The sequence below is a fragment of the Pyrus communis genome, chromosome 17 (assembly GCF_041283825.1).
Source record: "Pyrus communis isolate YQ-2024b chromosome 17, ASM4128382v1, whole genome shotgun sequence".
Lineage (NCBI taxonomy): Eukaryota > Viridiplantae > Streptophyta > Magnoliopsida > Rosales > Rosaceae > Pyrus > Pyrus communis.
Genome location: NC_142581.1, coordinates 3,669,068 through 3,681,832, shown reverse-complemented (window position 1 = coordinate 3,681,832; position 12,765 = coordinate 3,669,068). Strand labels below are relative to the sequence as shown.

Here is a 12,765-nt window from a genome sequence, read left to right as displayed (position 1 = left end):
ATATTGAAGCATTCCATCATCTAAAGTCTTTATAGTTTCCAGGTTTGGCGAATCATATGACTCACAACCTATTCATTTTCCAAATGATGGCTATAAAATAATAACAACGCTAGTGATCATATGTGACGCGTTTCTTTTTTCTGATATAGGAAAATGTTATTGATACTTCAAAAATCTCATTTTACACTCCTTATAAATGTAATTTTCTTTCCAAATATAGAAAATTTGAAGTGTAGAATGAGATTTGTAAAGTGTCAATAATAATTCCCTAGATTTAAGGATTCATTGTTAATCGCTACTTTTCTGGCATCCTTTGCTTCTTTTGCACAACCATGTCAAACCCCACAGTTCCTCCTCCTCCTCCTCCTCCTCCTCCTCACATAGCCCTATTGCCTAGTGCTGGAATGGGGCATTTGACCCCCTTCCTCCGCATCGCGGCCATGCTCTCCTCTCGAAACTGCATCGTCAGCTTAATCACCGCCCGTCCTTCTGTCTCGGTCGCTGAGTCCGCCCACATTTCTTTCTTCCTATCCTAACATCCAAAAGTCAACCACATTGAGTTCCAAGCCATTTCCTCCCCCGATCCCACCACCGACGATCCTTTCTTCCTCCAATTCAAAGCCACCATCCGCTCCGTCCACCTTCTCTACCCTTTGCTTGCCGCCTCATCCCCGCCCGTCTCAGCTATATTTTCCGACTTTGTAGTCGCTTCTACTATTACCCCAGTCGCCGCCGACCTCGGCGTCCCCAACTACATCATCTTTACCGGCTCATGTAGATTTTCCTGCCTCATGGCCTACCTCCCAACCCTTCTATCGAACCCTTCCTGTTTTGCAACCAATCTGAAAGAAGTCAACGTCCCCGGAATGGCTCCGTTGCCTATAGGAAGCATTCCTCCTTCATATAAAAACCCTAATCATCTTTTCACATCACTACTCGTCACAAATTCTCGAGCTTTTTCCAAATCCAAAGGGATCCTCATGAACACTTTCGAAGATTTCGAACTGGAAACTCTAGCGGCTATAAACAGTGGGAGAGTTTTAGAAAATCTCCCACCGATTCTTCCGATCGGACCGTTAGACACCTTCGAGGCCAAGAAAGAGCAGGATGAAGATGGAAACTATCTGTCATAGCTAGACAGCCAACCGGCAGAGTCAGTAGTTTACGTGAGTTTCGGAAGCAGAACAGCCATGTCCAATGAGCAGATTAAAGAGCTCTCAAATGGGTTGGAAAGGAGCGGATATAGGTTTTTGTGGGTGCTCAAAACAAGTAAGGTCGACAAAGACGACAAGGAAGATCTGAAAGTCCTGCTTGGGGAGCCCTTTCTGGACAGGACAAAAGGTAGGGGAATAGTAATGAAGGGGTGGGTGAGCCAGCAGGACATTCTCGAGCACGCAGCTGTTGGCGGGTGTAAACTTTTGGATTCTCATTATCTTTCTCTACAAGGTTACAAGGATTTATATACATGACTTCAAGTATCAAGATCAAATCACCCTAAATTAAGGGATACAAGTGTGTAGGTAGGACGGCTTATACTTTGTAGGTAGGACGGCTTATACTTTGTAGGTAGGACGGCTTATAGGACGGCTTGTACTTTGTAGGTAGGACGGCTCATGACTACTAACAACCTTCCCTAAATTAAGGGATACAAGTGTGTAGGTAGGACGGCTTATAGGACGGCTTATACTTTGTGGGTAGGACGGCTTATAGGACGGCTTATAGGACGGCTTATACTTTGTAGGTAGGACGGCTTATAGGACGGCTTGTACTTTGTAGGTAGGACGGCTTATGACTACTAACAACCTTATCAATATCCCCCCGCAAACTTGACTCCGGGGAGGAGACAAAGTTTGAACACAGAGATCGAAAACGCGCCGTAGACAGCCCCTTCGTAAAGACATCTGCAAGCTGCAATGTGGAAGGCAGAAACTGAACTCGATGAGTACCAGAAGCAACTCGTTCACGAACGAAATGATAGTCAAGGGCAATATGCTTAGTGCGAGCATGAAACACGGGGTTAGCAGCCATGTACGTTGCACTTAAGTTGTCACAATGCATCAAAACAGGAAGACGAACAGGCACCCGTAGTTCATGTAGTAAACTGAGGATCCAAATGGTATCGGCACAAGCAAAGGCAAGAGCCCTATACTCCGCTTCAGCACTAGAGCGAGACATTGTCCGTTGCTTCTTGGCACACCAAGAAATTAAATTATTCCCCAAGTAAACACAAAAACCAGTTGTAGAACGGCGGGTGTCTGGACACCCCGCCCAATCCGCATCCGAATAGGCAGCAAGCTGAAATGGTTGAGCAGAGGGTGTGAACGTAATTCCCATGCCCAAAGTCCCTTTAAGATATCGCAAGATACGTTTAACAGCATCCATATGGTCAGTGGTAGGACGTCCCATAAATTGAGCAACAGTTTGCACCGCAAAGGAGATGTCAGGACGCGTTAACGTGAGATACTGAAGTGAGCCCACAATTTGTCTATAAAGGGATGCATCTGGAAGAGGTGAACCTGAGGTAGCAGATAAAGAAGTCTTGGCAACAACTGGAGTAGGGCATGGTTTACACTCAAGCATATTACTACGTTTCAAAATATCAAGAGTATATTTGTTTTGTGTCAACCGGAGGCCAGAAGATAGATGGGAGACTTCGACACCCAAGAAATAGTGTAAACGCCCAAGGTCTTTAAGTTCAAACTCCTTACCCAAAACTGCAATAAAGGTTTGAAGTAGAGAAGAAGCATTACCCGTCAACACTATGTCATCAACATAGAGAAGAAAAATCAAAATTGTAGAACCCTGATGAAAAGTGAACATGGAACTATCCGCCCTACTTTGAACAAAGCCAGAATGGACAAGGAAAGCACTGAGGCGTTGAAACCAAGCACGTGGTGCTTGTTTAAGACCATAGAGTGCCTTGTGCAATTTACACACATAATTAGGGCGAGTGGGATCAATGAAACCTGGCGGCTGCTGTATATAAACCTCCTCCATAAGAGAGCCATGAAGAAAAGCATTCTTCACATCAAGTTGATGAAGAGGCCACCCAAAGTGCACTGCTAAACTCAAAACTGTGCGAATCGTCGTAGGTTTAACCACGGGACTAAAAGTTTCTGAATAATCAACACTGACTTGTTGGTGAAACCCCTTGGCAACAAGACGCGCCTTATGACGTTCAATCGAGCCATCCGAATTCTGTTTCAACTTAAACACCCATTTACAACCAACGATGTTGGCACGAGGAACCGGAGGAACCAAAGACCACGTACGTTGTGTTAATAAAGCATTGAATTCATCTGACATCGCCTTTCTCCATTCAGGGGACCTAGATGCTTGGCTGTAACATGTAGGTTCAGAATCTTCCCCAACCAAAGCAATGAAGGCGTGAGGAATGGGATGGCGCGATGCAAAGTAAGACCGAGCTTTGGGTTTAAAGATACCCGATTTGGAGCGAGTTTGAGGTCCAATATATGGAACTGGGGCAGTAACAATAGCTTGAGATGGCTCGCTAGCTGACGGGAGTAAGCTACCAGATGTAGGTGGAGCTGTGACGCCAGGACCAGAGGGAGGCACAACACCCTGTCCAGTACCATAATCTGAAGCAGCTGCTGCAGAGAGAGGAGCAACAGGTGGTTGCAGAGAACTAGTAGATGGCGGTGTAGGCAGAGTTTGCGTCTCAGAGGGCAGCGAGTAAGGTGCATGAATAATTGGCACAAATGCAAAGTCTGATGGTGGCATTGTGGAAGAAGCAGCAAGAGCACCATAAGGATAGGAGTCCTCATTAAAAATAACATGACGAGAGAGATATACTCGGCCAGTCGGAGGGTGAAGACATCGATAACCCTTGTATTGGTCACTGTAGCCAAGAAAAACACAAGCCAAAGATCTAGGTTGTAGTTTATTAGTCATATAATCACCAAGATACGGAAAGCAAGCACAACCAAAAGTTCAAAAAGCCATATAATCTGGAGACCGTCCAAATAGCATTTGGAATGGAGAGGCCCACTTAAGAACATGAGAGGGTAACCGATTCAAAACATAAACAGCGGTGCAAAGTGCCTCAGCCCAAAATTTAGGAGGAAGATTGGCAACAAGTAACAATGTGCGTCCCATTTCAGAAATATGACGGTGTTTGCGTTCAGCAAGGCCGTTTTGCTGCGGGGTATGCGGACAAGAAAATCTGTGGTGAATCCCTTTTTGCGCACACAAGGTCCGAAACGATAAATTATCATACTCCTTACCCCCATCACTTTGGAAGATTTTAACCATGGTCGAAAATTGATTATAAATAAGAGTGAGAAAAGTATTAAAGTGAGTAAAAACCTCTGACTTATTATGCATGGGATAAATCCATTTATACCGTGTGTAGTCATCGGTAAACAAGACATAATAACGAAAACCGGAGACTGACAAAATAGGAGACATCCAAACATCAGAATGAATTAATTCAAAAGGGGACTTAGCATAATGTTCAGAAGAATGAAATGACAGACGATGGGATTTAGCCAACGCACAATGATTACAAAAATTTTATTTGAAACTGAAAAAGACGAGCCTAATACATCACTAGAGGCTAATACACTAAGAACTTGACGAGATGGATGCCCAAGACGACGATGCCAAAGTGATGACGACGCTAAAACGGAAACAAAAGCACGTTTGGGAGCTGACCAATTCCTAGAGGCAAGACCAAGCTTAATGGGATAAAGGCCATCCTCACATGGGCCCTGAAAAAGAACAACACCGGTTTTTAAATCACGGATGACAAAACCCCAAGGAAAGAACGTTAAACTAACAAGATTATCACGTGTAAACTTAGCAACCGACAATAAATTCTTTTTAATTGCTGGAACATGTAAAACTTGGGATAATCGAAAAATAAACGACCCAGACTCAAATGAAATATTACCAGTGTGCGCAATAGGGAGGGCCTCACCACTACCAACAACCACCTTGTCATGAGAACCATACCCAGTAGCCGAAGTCATTGTTCGAGCATCATTCGTCATATGATGAGTAGCCCCAGTATCGGGATACCATGTTGGATCAGAGGGAGAAGCAAGATGCATACCAGCAAAGGCACGAGAGATATCATCATTTGAACGAGTAGCTTGAGGACACAATGCAGCAATGTGGCCAAATTGGTTGCAGGCCCAACACTGAAGACCACGATTGACAGGAGCAGGTCCAAGAATACCAAGGCGTTGTTGTACAGCACCACGTTGACCATATCGCCCAACACCTCCATGTTGATTCGATCGGCCACCACTAGGGGTACAGGGAAACCGATTGCCACCAGAAGCACCATTGGGGCAAGAAGAAGAGTGACCACCGCGTCCATTAGACGAACCACCAACCGTATGACGGGCAGAATAGAAAGCAGAATGGGATGATGCAGCAACCTGTTTCATGGCGTGCTTGGACTCAAAAACTAGGAGACGGGTACGCAGATCATTAAAGGATGGCAGAGGTGAAAAATTGGTCAGGGCCAAGACAAGCATTTCATATTCAGGCCCCAAGCCATTAAGCACATACGTAACCAAATCATCATTCTGAACAGGTTGACCAATGGAGGCCAATTGATCTGCCAAATGCTTGGCCAGACCCAAGTATTCTGCAATTGTTTGGTTCCCTTTTTGAAGAGAAAGCAACTAAAACCGATTATGGGTAGAATTGGCAAGGGATTGTTGAGAAAAATTCTGACGAAGATGCTCCCATATCTCACGAGAAGTGGACAGCCCAACAGTCAAAGAAAGAACGGGCTCAGTAAGCGTAGCACGTAGCAGGCTCACAAGTGTCTGATCAGTCTGGTACCACACAAGGTAATCGGGATTAGGAGTCGTAGTGACCACAGGAGGAACCACCGTAGAAGTAACATCAGAATCAACAGAAGCAGTGGGGGAGGCAGCAGGCGTAGGGGTGGTGATAAAGAGAGAATGACAGGGGTGAGTTCCATCAACAAAACGCCAAAGATTTTGGCCAATCAGAAAAGGCTTAACCTGACTTTCCCAAGGAAGATAGTTGGTTTCAGAAAGCTTAACGGAAACGAGGGTAGAGATATTGGGGATTGAAAAGGTGGAAGATGAAGTTGCGGAAGCCATGAAAAAAAAAAAAGGAGGATCAGAGGGTCAATACCATGTAAACTTTTGGATTCTCATTATCTTTCTCTACAAGGTTACAAGGATTTATATACATGACTTCAAGTATCAAGATCAAATCACCCTAAATTAGGGGATACAAGTGTGTAGGTAGGACGGCTTATACTTTGTAGGTAGGACGGCTTATACTTTGTAGGTAGGACGGCTTATAGGACGGCTTGTACTTTGTAAGTAGGACGGCTCATGACTACTAACAACCTTCCCTAAATTAAGGGATACAAGTGTGTAGGTAGGACGGCTTATAGGACGGCTTATACTTTGTGGGTAGGACGGCTTATAGGACGGCTTATACTTTGTAGGTAGGACGGCTTGTACTTTGTAGGTAGGACGGCTTATGACTACTAACAACCTTATCAACAGCGGGTTTGTGAATCACTGCGGGTGGAATTCGGTTATGGAGGCGGCGCAAAAAGGGGTACCGGTACTGGCGTGGCCGCAGCATGGGGATCAGAGCGTGAATGCAGAGGTGGTGGAGAAGGCGGGGTTGGGAATATGGGAGAGAAGTTGGGGTTGTGGGGTTGGAGGGGTAGTGGTGGGTGGGGAAGAGATAGGGAGGAAGATTGTTGAGTTGATGGAGGATAAGAAGCTGAGGGGTTGGGCTAGGAAGGTGGGGGAAGATGCTAAGAAGGCTATTGCCATTGGTGGGAAATCTGAGAAGGTGCTCAATGAAGTTTTGGAATATTTGATGCAAAAGAACTAATATATTCCCGAAATTTATGTGCTTAAGTTGAAGTTTCATGTAACTTTTCAATCTCAAATTCGGTATAATATGTTGTAGTCGGGCTATGGAACAGATTGCCGATGTGTCATCACCTTTTTAAATAATGAAAATCATAGTTTCTCGTTGTAAAATGGTGTCATGTAAACAATATGTGAAAATTAATATGGGTTCGTTACATAGTTGGTGTGACGATTTTGTTCATGATAATTGTGAAGCCCAAATGAGTAATAAGAGCAGAAATAATTTCCATACAAACTTAAAAGTGCATCTCAAGACTCACCATCCCCATTTCTTGTATAGTACCATAGGAAAAGTTCTCGTCTTTTCCTGTAATCATTTCAAAGCTAACATAGCCATACAAAGTTAGTTTTCATGTTTGTATGGTCAATAACTACACTAATTGATGCTAACGTTGGAATCCTAACCACCTGTGAAGGGATTATGCTACGTAGTTGGAATCAAGAATTGTTCATTTTCAATGGTTGGCCTGGGTGGTTTTAGGTAAATTATGAAAATAGTTGCATAAACATGGTAATTTTGTCCAATTAGTTCCTAAGTAACAATTGCCTCAATTCAATCTTTCATGCACAATATTCCATGTTTGATCACCTTATTCTTGAATGTATGATCAACACATTGCCCATTTCAGGACGTTTATATACACTTACATGCCAGGACCTACGCATGATGTTTCCTAAACAACTTGGCCAACATTTGGGGATTTATGGCTGGTAATTTTGTCAAGAAACTCCAAATAATACATTAGCAAAGTTAAGGATTAGGTAAGGTCGCAACATGCCAAAGCTATAGTCATCACATCTTATCACATCTTCTATTTTTAAAGATCTAGAATCTCTAGCACCATTTTATCGAAGGGTGTACCAATTTCACTAGTCATGTCTGTTGTGTTCTCAGCTTCAATATGAGCAACACCAATAAATATTTTTAGATTTCTAAGAGTATCAAGCAAAATATTTTTTGTTTTGACATCACCGTGTACGATCTTTTGAGATTACAAGTTAAATCGTGTTGTCCTCATAGATGTTTCTAAATCTATTTCTACAATTAATTTACTACTTTTTTACACTAAAGATCAATTTGTGCGGAGACCACCTCCTGGGGTATAATTTTCTATTAAAACTGCATCACGTATTCAAGTAAAATCTGAGCCTAGATGTATAGATATTGGCTTAGCAAAATTAGAAAATTAAGATTACCTCCTAAAACTAAAATTTTTAGTTGAGTATTGTTGCAAAAACAGTGTAACGACCCGTCCCCAATTTTTACGATTTTTATAATTTTAAAAAGTGAATTTACGAAAATGTCCTTCAAGGCAAATACGTTGACTTATGTTGAACACCTTGTCGTGTCATGTAAGGTTCATTTTCTTGGCGTAATCTTATAGTACTCGTCGCTATGGACACGTGGGCACAAACAGAGCGTGATTTGAAGTTATAACGAAGGAGATATTAACGTTTAAAGTTGGGGACATTTTAGTAAATTGATTATTTTCTAGAAAGCTCCAGATTTTTGGAGCAAAATCTGGAAAGCCACATGTGTGGCCCAGATTAAAGGAAAGAAAAGATGAGTGGTGGAGATGGAAGACAAAGGAGAGAAATGAGGGAGAAGTGAAGGCCAATCGGGAGAGAAGAGAAGAGAGAGAGGACCAATGAGAAGAAAGAACAAGGAGGGAAAGGAGGGAGAAGAGAAAGAAGGGAACCGGCTGGGTTCCCCTTGACCCACGCAATGACCCGACTTCCTTGGAATTTTCCGATGATTTTCCGTCTAATTTTCCAGCCTTCTTCAATCTCCCATCACCACCAAATCTTATCAAAACATCCCCAACACCTAATTCTCATCAAAACCGACGAGTTTTAGCCCCGATGTGTGAGAAAACCCACCGACGGGTCCGGGTGGTTCTTGGCTTTGAACCACCATTTGTGAAACGATTCCTTTCAATTTCCACCACCAACATGTTTCCCTTGAGTCCAAGAACATATTTGTTGAGGCATTAGAGTGAGTATGGAGGTCGAATAAAAGCACACCCAAATCTAGGGTTCCAACGAGTTTTAGTGAAATCGGGGCTTTTTCTGGCCAAATTGGCCTTAGTCACAGGTATGAAAGTTGTTCCTTTCATCAAGATATTCATTCTTGTAAAATTTGGGAATTTTTGGAGTTGTTGGATTTTTTGGCGAGCCGGGGTGGCCGACCGCCATGCACGGCGGCGCGTGGAGGAAAAACCTGAGGTTATTCAATGTGCTAAATCTGAATCCGAATCCGCCATCCGTTTCCCCAAATTCTAACATTTTAGTAGAGTTTTACTAAAAGGTCTTTAATTGTGTTTAGGCGCGTTGGCGGGAAGCGACGTCATCCTCGCTAGTTCGAGCGGTTCTCAGGCAATAAAATCAGTGAGTGGACCCCTTCTTACCCTATATATTTTTATAAATATTTACCTAGCATGCATGGCATATTTCATGATTTGAATATGATTTATACCATGCCTTCATAGATTTCTATAGTTATGATTTAAGAGAAATTAAGAGTTATTTAATTTACGTTTATGAATGTTTATTATTTATTGAAATTATTTTCCGCTAAAGGTTATGAATTATGGGATTTGGGTACATGATTTTATATGACTTTCAAGTATTTTTTTTATTTATTTTGTGGTTTTATGAAAGTGATATATCTTGGATTTATGAGATGAGATTTTGAACTAATGACCTCCGGATTTAATATGAGTTTTGAGATATGTTTTTGGTACTTACCTAGCGGGTTATCATATGACACATCCACACACCACGGGTATTATGTCCATGGCCATAGGACACAGATGATGGAGTGAGATATGATATATTATATATACCTCCAGCTTCACTAGCTGCGGCTAGTGCCGATGTGGATGTATGCTATTTTATACAGCTTTACCTACGGGTGATGGACATGTTATTCAGCTTCACCTTCAGGTGATCTAAAAGTACTGCCTTTGGGCAACTATGATACCCCTAGTTGAGTACAACACGGATATGATTTACAATGCTTCACAAATGTTTTACATTGCATTCTAGGATTTTTCATAAAACCTACTATGTAGTATTATATATATGTTTTTAAAACAAGGGGTTACTATGTTCATAAAGATAACGGTTTTCACATTATTAGTATTATTATAAACTTTGGTCCACTTATGTTTTCTGTATTACGCCCCCTTCAAGATTTATATTCGAGGCACACGATCCCGACGTTAGGGTACTTTGGCTTAGTTATCCTCGAGTCTCCTCAGTATAGGTATCATTTCCTTGTTCTTATCTTTTCTTAGTAATCCTTTCATATTATTCTTAGTAGTTGTCTGCTCTGAACACGATTCTGCATCGGTTTATATCTTTCTAATTAAATATTTTATGGGTATGCATGTTTAAAATGGCTTCGTCACTCTTGGGTGTCGGCCAGCACGTGCCTACCCTGACATTTGGGGATATCGAAGTTGGGGCGTGTCAAACAGAGTAGGTCGCTTTTCTAATTTACTAGTTCAAACTTTCTTGGCATCCAAGAAAACTTAGATATTTACTTGTCCTTTTCCTACTAGACCTGGCCCATTTGACTAAGCATATGCATATTCAAACATCTTTTGGTCATAGACGTGAGTCATTTGACTACATGCGTACATTCAGTGCACCTGCCTGAGCCTTCATCAGTACAAATATGAAATATGCCCAGCTCTAAAGGTAATCTACTTTCCCTTAGCAAAACATCATTGTCCATTAAAATGTCAGATTCCGGCCATCTACGAGTCCCTCATGTAGCTCTCCTTCCAAGTGCCGGAATGGGCCATCTCACACCCTTCCTTCGGCTTGCAGCGTTACTAGCATCACATAATGTTTGTGTCACTTTCATCACTCCAAATCCAACCGTCTCACTTGCCGAGTCACAGAGTTTGTCGAATTTCCTCATGGCCTTCCCACAAATTACTCGAAAGCAGCTTCATCTCCTTCCGCTCGACGAGTCCTGTGCCAATTCCGAAGACCCTTTTTACCACCATTTTGAATTGATTCGCCGCTCTTCTCACATGCTCTCTCCTCTTTTATCTTCACTCTCTCCACCTCTCTCCGCTATGATCACAGACATGAGCTTCGCCTCCACGGTTCTTCCTGTAACCGATTCTCTCGGACTTCCAAACTACATTTTCTTCACATCATCTGCCAAAATGTTGACACTTTATGTGTCCTTCCACACCATGCTTGGCCCTAATCACACTATAAAAGATGATCTCCAAGTTCCGGGTTTGGGGCCAATACCAAAATCACGGATGCCTCCACCACTGCTGCAGGAAAGTAACAATCTGCTGAAGACCTTTTTCATAGAGAATGGTAAGAAAATGACTGAATCAAGCGGAATTTTGGTGAACACATATGAAAGTATAGAGAGTGAGACTTTGGCAGCACTAAATGAAGGCAAAGTATTGAGAAAACTACCGTCAGTAATTTCCATCGGACCGCTAGCACCGTGTTTCTTCGAGACAAGCCAACAACTGCAATGGCTTGATGATCAAGCAACTGGGTCAGTGCTCTACGTCAGCTTTGGGAGCAGGACTGCCATGTCCAGGGAGCAAATTAGAGAGTTGGGTGATGGCTTGGTGAGGAGCGGTTGCAGGTTTCTGTGGGCGGTGAAGGATAAGAAAGTTGACATCGAAGATGACGAGAAACTGACTGAGGTGCTTGGAGAGGAATTATTGGAGAGGGTGAAGATAAATGGATTGGCAGTGAAGAACTGGCTGAACCAGGAGGAGATATTGAGCCATCCGGCCATCGGTGGGTTTTTAAGTCACTGTGGCTGGAACTCTTTGTCTGAGGCTCTCTGGAACGGTGTGCGCGTATTAGCATGGCCGCAGCATGGGGATCAGAAAGTTAATGCAGATTTGGTGGAGAATTGGACTCGGAACGTGGGATAAGAGTTGGGGTTGGGGTGATGGGGAGATGTTGGTGAAAGCAGAGGACATTGCACAGAGGGTTAGTGAGATAATGGGAAATGATTTATTGAAGTTGCAAGCACTGCACATTAGAGACAAGGCTCGAAGGGCGGTTGGAGATTGTGGTAGTTCAACAAAAAGTCTCACTGCTCTCATCGACACATGGAAGAAGTTTCAGGTACTACCATAGTTAAACCTTCATTTCCAAGATCAGATTAGAGGCAAAGATGCATTCAGTTGAGACAAATCAGATGCAGATCGTGCCATAATCTCACAATATAAGTAACTGATGTTGTAAGGTACATCAAAACATAATGAGAAAACAAAAACAACTTCAGCTGGTTTATCGCGTCTTATTGTTTGAAGGGTACTTCCAACTAGAGATTTATTTTGTCGGAATGTTGTAGCTTTCTTCGAAATGGCATCGAAGGAAATTTCGTTCTCTTGGACCCTTTCCTGGAGTCCAGTTGGGCCAAATACAACTGTCAAATCAAAGCCAATGCCTATAAACAAAGAGCAAAGGTGAAAACATCAAATACTTATCCGATCGATGTTGTGTGTTCGATTCTACACTTTTTCTGGTATCATATATATAGTACGCATGGACTACAATACAAAATTTGTTTTAATTGCCACACTGTGTTCAATTTCTTCACGTTAATTGGAGTAGTTTGGAATATCATATTACTGTTCTTTAATATCAAAATGACTGATACAATTGTAGTTTAGACAAAAACGTGAACTAAGAGTAGATTATCGAACTTTTTACAACATATAGTATTTCTTCTCATAAATTCATACGTAGGAGTCAATTAGAATATTTTTTAGAATGAAGACTTTCATAAAATGATTGTATACTTGTGTTATGAAAGTTTTTCTCGTTGCTCTCATTTAGAAGGGTATATTGATTCGATGGT

The 12,765-nt window shown here is 42.2% G+C and overlaps 2 pseudogenes; both read left to right on the top strand.

Moving 5' to 3' along the window:
* The first annotated feature begins 332 nt into the window (after positions 1-332).
* LOC137709251 (UDP-glycosyltransferase 708C1 pseudogene) lies at positions 333-7,102 on the top strand (annotated as a pseudogene).
* Positions 7,103-10,596: 3,494 nt separating this feature from the next.
* On the top strand, positions 10,597-12,396 carry LOC137709472 (UDP-glycosyltransferase 708G1-like; annotated as a pseudogene).
* The last annotated feature ends 369 nt before the right edge of the window (positions 12,397-12,765 follow it).